The following is an 11,622-nucleotide window of genomic DNA, read 5'->3' as shown; positions in this document are numbered from 1 at the left end:
TCCAGGAAACACCACAATAATAAAAAAGTCCTTTCTGGAACATAGTCCAAATCCATACATAGAGTCTTCAAGATATAGAATCCATTGCCAGGAAGAGTCCACTCCAGTATACAACGTACGTGGTTGGAAATAGAGTCCACTCCAAACTGCAGAGTCCATTACTAAAAATGGAGTCCACAACCAAGGGCAGAGTCCACTCCTGAAGGCAGCAAATGCACACCTCACAGCACACAGTTGTTCAGTCTCTATGCAGTCCTGGCCCAGCCTTGGAAAATCAGGCCCACTCACAGGAACACAGTACAGGTGCACAGGGGTTTGGTCCACTCCTGAGGGGAAGGTCTTCTCCCAAACTCTAGGATACAGCAACTGCTCACCTCCCAGCGCACACACAGGTGTTCAATCTTCAGAGGCCCAGTCTCAGGGTTAGGCCTCCCCACAGGAACAGCTCCTCTGGTAGAATGTATGTCTTCCACAAAGGGTCAGTCCAATCACCAATAAAAAGTGAAGACACATACGAAAAGCAAAGAAAACTAGAGTCCAAAGTCTAAGCCCTACCATAAAATCCACATTTTACTTTTTTTTGAGAAAAGAGTAACACAGAGGCTGTAACCAGCCACTGAATCAACAATCCCCTAATGGGAACTGAGCTACACCTGAAACACATTGTGTACATCAGGAGTTTAACAATCAGTCCTCACTAAGAGGAATGCCAGTTAACAAACTGGCTAAATAATTCAGCCAGTTCAGAAATCAAGTTTTCCCCCTCCAAAAAAAAAGTAGAAACTAACAGTAATATACTGACTAACACCAGCCAGCACAGAGTCAGTCCCCTAAACTGAGGAGACTGAATCTCCTGTTTATTTTTTTTATTTTATTAAACAAAAAATAAAACAGTTTACAATAAACATTTACAGCTGTGCACAAGAGACAGCAATTTTGGAAGGGAGGGGAGCAGCAAAGCTAGGCCCCAAACCCTAATGTTTGACCATTTTACAGGGAGATGAGGACAAACCTCAAATCCCAGTTCCACATTTAACAAGACAGTGACAATGACATTTGTACATTAAACAATATGGTTACATACAAAAGTGCAGACAATACAGACCCAGCAAGCCCCCACCTTTCGACCACTAAGGCAGCCCACCCCTACCCACCTTCCAGTTCTGGGTCCACCCTCACACACCTTTCGACCACCTCTAAGACAGCCCGCCCTGGTACCCGCCCGGGGTGACAGCGGTTTGGATGGCCTACCCACCTTCCGGCTTCACTAACCACCCTCACACACCTTTCGACCACCTCTGGGGCAGCCTGCCCCGGTACCTGCCCGGGGTGACAGCGCTGAGGACGGCTACCCGCCTTCTGGCTCTCGGTCTGACCCTACGTGCCATTGGGCTCTCACCCACCCCGTTGCACCTCCGACCAGTGGGCTATCCTGGCACACCTTTCGACCACCTCTAGGGCAGCCCATCCCCTTCCCTGGGAAGACAGGGTGTAGGGTAGCCCACAAGCCTTCCGGATCACAGCCGCCCTACGCGCCTTCTGGCTCTCGGCTGCTCTGACACCTTTCGACCACCTCTAGGACAGCCCGTCCCGATTACCCCTTATCAGGACGACAGCGCTCAGAACAGCCTACTCACCATCTGGCTCTCGGGGTGACTGGCATCAGGGTGGCCTACCCACCCTCTGGCTTTCAGGACAGCCTACCAACCTTCAGGTTCACAGGATGGCCTACCCACCTTCCAGCTCTCGGGGTGACAGCTTTCAGGGTGACGCATGAGCCTCCCAACTCACGACAAGGCCTGCCAGACCCAGGGACACACTAGACTACAGGTGATAGATACAGGAAACACCACAATATATAAATAAAAAAACAGTCCTTTCTGGTGCACAGTTCAAATCCATACATAGAGTCTTCAAGATATAAAATCCATTGCCAGAAAAAGTCCACTCCATATACGATGTGCGTGGTCAGAAATAGAGTCCTCTCCAACCTGCAGAGTCCATTACTAAAAACAGAATCCACAACCAAGGGCAGAGTCCACTCCTGAAGGCAGCAAATGCACATCCCACAGCACACAGTTGTTTCATCTCCATAGAGTCCTGGTCCAGCCTTGGAGAGCCAGGCCCACTCACAGGAACAGTACATTGTACAGGTGCAGTTAACTCACAGCAATTTGGTCCACTCCTGAAGGAAAGGTGTTCTCCCAAACTCCAGGATACAGCAACTGCTCACCTCCCAGCACACACACAGGTGTTCAATCTTCAGGAGGCCCAGTCGCAAGGCTAGGCCTCCCCACAGGAACAGCTCCTCTGGTAAAATGTATGTCTTCCACAAGGCCTCAGTCCAACCACCAATAAAAAGTGAAAATACATACAAAAAACAAAGAAAACTAGAGTCCAAGGGCTAAGCCCTACCATAAAAGTAACATTGTCCTTTTCTCAAAAAAAAGATTAAAAAGAGAAAAGAGTAACACACAGGCTGCAACCAGCCAGTGAAACAACAATCCCCTAATGAGAACTGAGTTACACCTCAAACACACTATGTGTATCAGGAGTTTAACAATCAGTCCTCACTAAGAGGAATGTCAGCAGTGAGCCGGAAGCATGGAGAGATAAGCTAAGGGAAGGTGAGGGTGGGGAGAGAGTAGCATAGAGGACAATGGGTGAGTGGGGGAGGGGTTGAAGGTGATAGGTCAGGGAGGAGAGGGTGGAGTGGATGGGTGGAAAAGGAGCTAGGCAGGTCAGACAAGTCCGGACAAGTCATGGGGACAGTGCTGAGCTGGAAATTTGAAACTAGGATGAGGTGGGGGAAGGGGAAATGAGGAAGCTGTTGAAGTCCGTATTGATGCCCTGGGGTTGAAGTGTTCCGAGGTGGAAGATGAGGCGTTCTTCCTCCACGCATCTGGTGGTGAGGGAGCGGCAGTGAAGGAGACCCAGGTCCTCCATGTCCTCGGCAGAGTGGGAGGAGGAGTTGAAATGTTGGGCCACGGGGCGGTGTGGTTGATTGGTGCGGGTGTCTCAGAGATGTTCCCTAAAGCGCTCTGCTAGGAGGCGCCCAGTCTCCCCAATGTAGAGGATATCGCATCGGGAGCAACGGATACAATAAATGATATTAGTGGATGTGCAGGTAAAACTTTGATGGATGTGGAAGGCTCCTTTAGGGCCTTGGATAGAGGTGAGGGAGGAGGTGTGGGCACAGGTTTTTCAATTCCTGCAGTGGCAGGGAAAAGTGCCAGGATGGGAGGGTGGGTCATAGGGGTGTGTGAACCTGACCAGGTAGTCACAGTGGGAACGGTCTTTGTGGAAGGCAGAAAGGGGAGGGAAATATATCCCTGGTGGTGGGGTCTTTTTTGAAGGTGGCAGAAATGTCGGCGGATGATTTGGTTTATGCGAAGGTTTGTAGGGTGGAAGGTGAGCACCAGGGGCGTTCTGTCCTTGTTACGGTTGGAGGGGTGTGGTCTGAGGGCGGAGGTGCAGGATGTGGACAAGATGCGTTGGAGGGCAACTTTAACCACGTGGGAAGGGAAATTGCGGTCTCTAAAGAAGGAGGCCATCTGGTGTGTTCTATGGTGAAACTGGTCCTCCTGGGAGCAGATACGGCGGAGGCGGAGGAATTAGGAATAAGGGATCGCATTTTTGCAAGAGGTAGGGTGGGAAGAGGTGTAATCCAGGTAGCTGTGGGAGTCGATGGGTTTGTAAAAAAATGTCAGTGTCAAGTCGGTCGTCATTAATGGAGATGGAGAGGTCCAGGAAGGGGAGGGAGGTGTCAGAGATGGTCCAGGTAAATTTAAGGTCAGGGTGGAATGTGTTGGTGAAGTTGATGAATTGCTCAACCTCCTCGCGGGAACATGAGGTGGCGCCAATGCAGTCATCAATGTAGCGAAGGAAGAGGTGGGGAGTGGTGCCGATGTAACTACGGAAGATCAGTCTGGATCAGTGGTGAGGTGTTGATTTCTCTGACTCCATTGATTCAGAACAGAATGTGCAAGTAATTCTTGTTATCATTGAGTCACTGCCCTCTGGCCTATCACAGACCTTCCACTTTGTTCTCATGCTGTTAATAAAGCTTGACTTGCTTGAAAGGAGAATTCTTAAGGGCGTGAACTAAATTGTTTAGATCCAGTTTAGAATTTTTTTTCAGTGATTTTTAAAAAAATTTGATATGACAATTCCATGGCAGCTTTTTTGGAGCGTGTATTGATGTGTATGCATTTTTCACTAGTATGGTATATGATGCGCATGTGAGTATTTCATGTGTACATTTTGTATGTGCGCATGTATATTATGCACATATGTGTATATATCCCATGTGTGGGTTTAATGTGTGTATGAGAATGTCATTTGTGTTCATATATTGTGCATGTATGTGCAATTTACATCTATAGCATGCATATGTTGGCATATATCATACGTGGTTATATTGTGTGTTTGTACATTTTTTTTTCTACAGGTTGCCCATATTAGATCAGTAGCAACACACTAACTATAATTCAGAGATGAAGATTATAATGCAGCCTGATGGAACAACCATTCATCTAATGCATAGAACAGTTTGTGATCATTCAGCAAAGCATTGTCTTATTTTATAAGGGAAAAGGTTTAACCATGAATAAGAATTCCAACATAGATGTATAAGAGTTATTGTGTGAAGATTTATTGTTTAAAATACAGAATTTATGGATGAAACATATGAATAAATTGAAATTTTGAAAGAAAGCTTAAACAGTATAACAATCTTGTTAATGCAGGAATACATCAGTCCCTTAAGCCTGTTTGACCACACAATGAGATTATTGTTAATCAGCAGCCTAACTTTATATATCTGCCTTTGATCCATACTCAGAAATATCCTTTTTCTTAATGAGAAATTATCTATCTCAAATTTGAAACTATCAATTGATTAAGCATCTGTTGCCATATTGGAAGAGAGTTATGAACATCTCCACCCTTTGTATGTAGAAGAATCTCCCATCATTTCTCTGCAACCTTTTGGCCTCAATTTTCAAACTATCCAGGCTATTTCTCAAATCCACAATGAGTGGAAATTGTTTATCTTCAACCACACTGTCTTTTCTTGTTAATATCTTGAAGCTTGCAATTAGATGACACATTGACCTTCTAAATTCAAAAGATCACAGACCTAATTTGTATTAACTCTCCTCAGGATATCCCCCCACCCGAAGTCCAGGTACCATTCTTTTTAACTGATGCTGCATTCCTTCCAATGCCAATATATCCTTCCTCATGTCCTTAATGATGACTTTAATTTCTATAGCATTAACCTTTAAATCTAAAAACAGAAGGAACAATTCTACAGAACAAATGAATGATTACAATGTTGTAAATGTGTTTAATCTTGAATAAATACAATTTAAAATATGAACTTGTCTATGAGTCAGTGTTTGTGAGGTCAAGTCATGGTTAGGAGAATTGATTACAACATTGACATTCGATAGAGTTGACAGCAGTTCAAAAGAAGAGTCACAGTGACATGAAGCATAGCTCTGTTTCTTCCTCCAAGTTTCTCCAGCATTTTCTTTGTTTCAGATTTCCACCTGCTGCAATATTTTGCTTTAAATTGACAGTTGATAGTTCTGTACAATACTGAGAGAGTATGCACTGACAATAACATTGTTTTTAATTTATAAATTAGACCAAGGTGTGCCTCATTTATCCTTTCAGATTTCCATTGTTTTTATTTAGAAGAAGATCATGAAAGCTCTCACAATATTTTGAGAATATATCTCTCAACTAATTTTAATGAATACATATGACCCACTTGTTAACACATTGTTGTTAGGAGGACTTGCTTTGTGTGAATAGCCTGGTGTGTGGCCCATATTCCAACAGAAGTTACCTTTCAAAAGAAACATGACATTGCTCTAAACCATTTTAGTGCATTTGGATATTATAACTTGTACACATGAAAGTCTCCATATGCAATCACTACTATGAGACAGATTTGAGTTGCTGCGCTTTTCACATGTACTGTCATTCTTAATGCTGCAGACTGGTGGTGCTGGAGAACTGCAGTAGGGTTGGTGCAGACAAATTTGTTGGGCGTTGTGGTCAGTGAAGCATTGACACTTACTGCAGCCCTCGAAGAAAGCTGCTTAAAAATATCCTGACGCATCAGTGGCTCAGAACCCCCATTTGCAGAAAGTAGTTTAATATTGTTCTTAATCTAAGGGAATTTCCAGCTGTGTAATAACATTGAGGGCAACAAACAGGGTAAACACCAAATCATTATTGGGACATGCATAGAGGAAGCAGAGCAGGAGGTTAAGTTCACATTAATGTTCCTTCTTATTTTAACAAAGATGTTGCTAATTTAACCAGCTTACTGTCTCATTTGTACACAGATTATTTTAAATTAGAAAATCCCCACGAATCTGATGACATGCCAGCATGACTGAATAAAAGCCAGAGGTAGGACAAATAGAGAAAGCAGTTTAGATTAACTCCTTATCAGAGAGACATATTTGCAAGGTAACAACAGTTGAAAAATAAGTATTTCAGGGTTCACAACACTTCACATTTTCATGTAGAATGGAAACGAAGGAGGGGTAGTTCTGATAATAAAGACAGAAAGATAATTAATGAGGATATTCCTGGGAAAGGAAGTTGTTTCAGAACATCAGGAAGTCCAGTCAAGTCAATGGGAATTGCAAAGATCAAAGTGCTGTTGGGAGTATTTCTGGGCCTGGAACAATAGTTTACTCTCCACTGCTGCCCATGGAATGAGAGCTGGTGGACAGTAACTGTTTCCTCCGTGAATATGTGATCAGTAAATTCAGTTGTGCCATAGTGGATGGCATGTTCAAGTCCATAATGGTGACAGCATTTAGTTTGTGCATCACTAATCTGGACAACTGGTAAACATTGCAATGGTATCGAGCATTTATTCAAGATGAATTTTTGAGACTTTTATCCATACTGATATTTTCCCAAGGGATCCAGGCTTTATGGGAGATCACATAAATAGGAATGTAGCTTGGACAGGTCTGCAGAGATAATGTGGTTGGCAGCTGGTGGTGCTTCATTTGGCACCTCCTGGTAAGTCATCCCTGTGTCATCCTCTGGCATTCGAGTAGACATCCCCACACTGGATGCACCCCCACCCCCGGCTTTCAAGGCATGTGATGACTCTAAGGTTCCTCATTGCTGTCTGATGCAACTTCACTGTGAGCCATCATCCGAACACAATTCTGGTTTTGCAATACTGTCAAGTGAACTGCCTGTCCAACATTAATCACCATATTTTTGGTCTTCAGTAACTGCTCCCTGTGAACTGCTTCCATGGGATACCATTCAGCTATTGGTTCAACAACATGGTCTTGGCCGCCTGAGTCCAGTTGCTTGATGCTTCAGGGTCCGAGACAGAATTGGGTTGAGAAACATATCAGCCATGATTGAACAGCAGAACAGTTCGGCACAGCGGCACAGTGGTTAGCACTGCTGCCTCACAACTCCTGAGACCCGGGTTCATTTCCCGACTCAGGCGACTGACTGTGTGGAGTTTGCACGTTCTCCCCGTGTCTGTGTGGGTTTCCTCCGGGTGCTCCAGTTTCCTCCCACAGTCCAAAGATGTGCGGGTCAGGTGAATTGGCCATGCTAAATTGCCCACAGTGTTAGGTAGGGGTAAATGTAGGGGTATGGGTGGGTCACGCTTCAGCGGGTCAGTGTGGACTTGTTGGGCCGAAGGGCCTGTTTCCACACTGTAAGTCTAATCTAATCAGTCTCAATGGGCTGAATGGCCTAATTCTGCTTCTATATCTTGTGGTCTTATGGTCTATCCTCTACCTAAAGAGACAATGAACCATGTGAAGTAAATGCTCCTGGGGTTCAAGACAACTTATTTGCTCAGGATATTGATTTCTCAAACTGCACCTTTGAAAGTTAAGTACTTCAGACCTTGTTATATTCTTCCTGATTTATTCTCTAAGTTCCTCTTTCCTGGACCAATCATCTCCTGAGCCTTGTTCAGAGTTGAACATTACAGCTGTGATTCAATTATCCAAACCATCCAATGGTCCCTTTATTGGACAGAGGGAGAGGAGTCCGACTTTATGATGCAGAGGAACTAGAAATTTCAAGTATCAATCCAGGAACTTCACAGTTTAATGAACTTTTAATTGTAAAAACTGCACTTTCTCTGATGAAGTGAGAGCTCTGCTATCTGTCATTTTCCAGTTGATGTATAATCTTACATGCCACCAAGTGATTACTCTGTTCCCCATCACAAAATATAAAGCTCCCATATTGAGCTACCATGTGCTTTCTACTTTGAGCCAATTTTTCTGTCTCTGCTTGAATGTATACAACTCAGTGATGTCAGTACCTAAGCTGCAAAGGAACAGGAAACCTGCTTGCTCTGTATTTTCATAGGTGAGATGTTAAGACTTTGTCCAAATTGACAGCCTCAGTTTCTGGTGTTTCTGTGTTCAGAGCTTTGAGCATCTCTCCAAACACCTCTTCCCACCAGGCAGGCAATCCTATTGCTATCATTAGTATTTTTAAAGGAATGATTCAAATATGGTTTGAAAAACTGAATTGGTGTTCAGTTGGTACAGTGATTAAAGCCATGTTGTTGGTGCTATTCTACAACACATTGTGCCCACCTAATCAATTGAGTTAACCAACCCCCACAACACATATAGCAAAACACACAACAGATATCAGCCTGCAGGAACAGGAAAAATAAATAATGCAGCAAGTAAATGTAAGTAGTTGATCTCCGTTTACAGCACACTGGGGATATGAGTGGTAAGCATTGTTTGTGTCAGCGAGGAGTGGGGATGACATCCTTCACATCACTGAATGGATGTTCAGCTATGAGGGGGTAAGAGAATATGACAGTGCTAGTATCAAATTTGTACCATCTGTTGATTGACACCATGATCAAATTTTTCATATTTGCAACCAGAAGACATTAGATATGAGTACACTTATACTTTTATCAATATGACCTTTAATAAACCTTGTGTCAGAAATGTGCTATGAACTCTATTTTCATTGTTTAAGAGGCTTTGCCCAAAAATTTAATGCACCAAACCTCCACTTTCTCAAATTATGGTTCTGATTCCAACAGATCAGAGGCTGGCTTGTAAAAACAGACATTGTACCACCTCGCACACACTGGGCTGAGAATGGGAGACATGTCACTAAGAGTAATGGTATAAAACTGTAAAGTGTAACTACTGTGCTTTAAGAACTCAATCAGAAATTAATAGCTTTCAGGGAGATCCTTGGGAGATGTAGAGTTTCTGCACTTCCTTGCATTTATTCATTAGAGGAGCTGGTTGAAAGGCAGGGACAGTAATTGAACTCACACTATGGAATGCCAATCAAGTTCATGCAGAGATTTCAATGTCCTCAAAGCTACAGGTGGTACAATTTCAGGGGGAGCAAGTCAGGAGTATTTTAAATTAACCAAATCAAGAGCTGTAGGTGGAAACATGTATTGAAGGAAACCGCTACATTGAGTAAGTCTCCAGCAGACCAGCTTATAACAAGCAAAAAGGCAACTATTTGTGTTACAGGAAATCCCTTGTTCGGAGTCTTATACAATGTGAGATGAAAACATGTAAATAAGTAGCTGATGTCCTTGTCAAGTTTGAAGAATGAAACATTCAGAATGGAGAGTAAACAACATTGAGCTATTCAAAGGCACTTAGATCAATCCTTTAGAAATCATGTTTGCAGTAAGATATCCTATTTTGTATGAAAAGACAAAGTTGTGTGGGTGATCAGCAAAGATCCTGGCATCAACAGATACAAGTGCAATAAACTTAAATTCTCAGCCATAACTGTATAAAGGAACTGAAATTCTCTTGAGAAATTACGTTATAAGCAAATATCCTCTTTCTTCATAGCTGAGGAATTAACCATTGGAAATAGGAGCTGAAGTAATTTAGGACAAAAGGGTAACTAGGGAGAGAATAGGGCCCTTCAAAGATCAGCAAGGTGGCCTTTGTGTAGAGCCGCAGAAAATGGGGGAGATACTAAATGACTATTTTGCATCAGTATTTACTGTGGAAAAGGATATGAAAGATATAGATTGCAAGGAAATAGGTGGTGACATCTTGCAAAATGTCCAGATTACAGAGGAAGAAGTGCTAGATGTCTTAAAATGCATGAAAGTGGATAAATCCCCAGGACCTGATCAGGTGTACCCGAGAACTCTGTGGGAAGCTAGGGAAGTGATTGCGGGGCCTCTTGCTGAGGTATTTGTATCATCAATAGTCACAGGTGAGGTGCCGGAAGACTGGAGGTTGGCAAACGTGGTGCCACTGCATAAGAAGGGTGGTAAGGACAGGGAACTATAGACCAGTGAGCCTGACATCGGTGGTGGGCAAGTTGTTGGAGGGAATCCTAAGGGACAGGATGTACATGTATTTGGAAAGGCAAGGACTGATTAAGGATAGTCAACATGGTTTTATGCGTGGGAAATCATGCCTCACAAACTTGATTGAATTTTTGAGGAAGTAACAAAGAGGATTGATGAGGGCAGAGCGGTAGATGTGATCCATATGATCTTCAGTAAGTCGTTTGACAAGGTTCCCCATGGGAGACTGATTAGCAGGGTTAGATCTCACAGAATACAGGGAGAACTAGCCATTTGGATACAGAACTGGCTCAAAGGTAGAAGACAGAGGATGGTGGTGGAGGGTTGTTTTTCAGACTGGAGGCCTGTCACCAGTGGAGTGCCACAAGGATCAGTGTTGGGTTCTCTACTTTTTGTCATTTACATAAATGTTTTGGATGCGAGCATAAGAGGTACAGTTAGTAAGTTTGCAGATGACACCAAAATTGGAGATATAGTGGACAGCGAAGAGGGTTACCTCAGATTACAACAGGATCTTGATCAGATGGGCCAATGGGCTGAGAAGTGGCAGATCGAGCTTAATTCAGATAAATGTGAGGTGCTGCATTTAGGGAAAGCAAATCTTAGCAGGACTTATACATTAAATGGTAAGGTCCTAGGGAGTGTTGCTGAACAAAGAGACCTTGGAGTGTAGGTTCATAGCTCCTTGAAAGTGGAGTTACAGATAGATATGATAATGAAGAAGGTGCTTGGTATGCTTTCCTTTATTGGTCAAAAGTATTGAGTACAGGAGTTGGGAGGCCATGTTGCGGCTGTACAGGATATTGGTTAGGCCACTGTTGGAATATTGTATGCAATTTTGTTCTCCTTCCTATGGGAAAGATGTGAAACTTGAAAGGTTTCAGAAAAGATTTACAAGGATGTTGCCTGGGTGGAGAATTTAAGCTATGGGGAGAGGCTGACCAGACTGGAGATGTTTTCCCTGGAGCTTTGAAGGCTGAGGGGTGACCTTATAGAGGTTTATAAAATTATGAGGGGCATGGATAGGGTAAATAGACAAAGTCTTTTCCCTGGGGTCGGGGTGTCCAGACCTAGAGAGCATAGGTTTAAGGTGAGAGGATAAAGATATAAAAGAGACCTAAGGGGCAGCTTTTTCACACAGAGGGTGGTACGTGTATGGAATGAGCTGCCAAAGGAAGTGGTGGAGGCTAGTACAATTGCAATATTTTAAAAGGTATTTGAATGGGTATATGAATAGGAAGGGTTTGGAGCGATGTTGGCCGGGTGCTGGCAGG

Source organism: Hemiscyllium ocellatum, chromosome 16, assembly GCF_020745735.1.
Source record: "Hemiscyllium ocellatum isolate sHemOce1 chromosome 16, sHemOce1.pat.X.cur, whole genome shotgun sequence".
Lineage (NCBI taxonomy): Eukaryota > Metazoa > Chordata > Chondrichthyes > Orectolobiformes > Hemiscylliidae > Hemiscyllium > Hemiscyllium ocellatum.
This window is presented reverse-complemented; position numbering follows the sequence as displayed.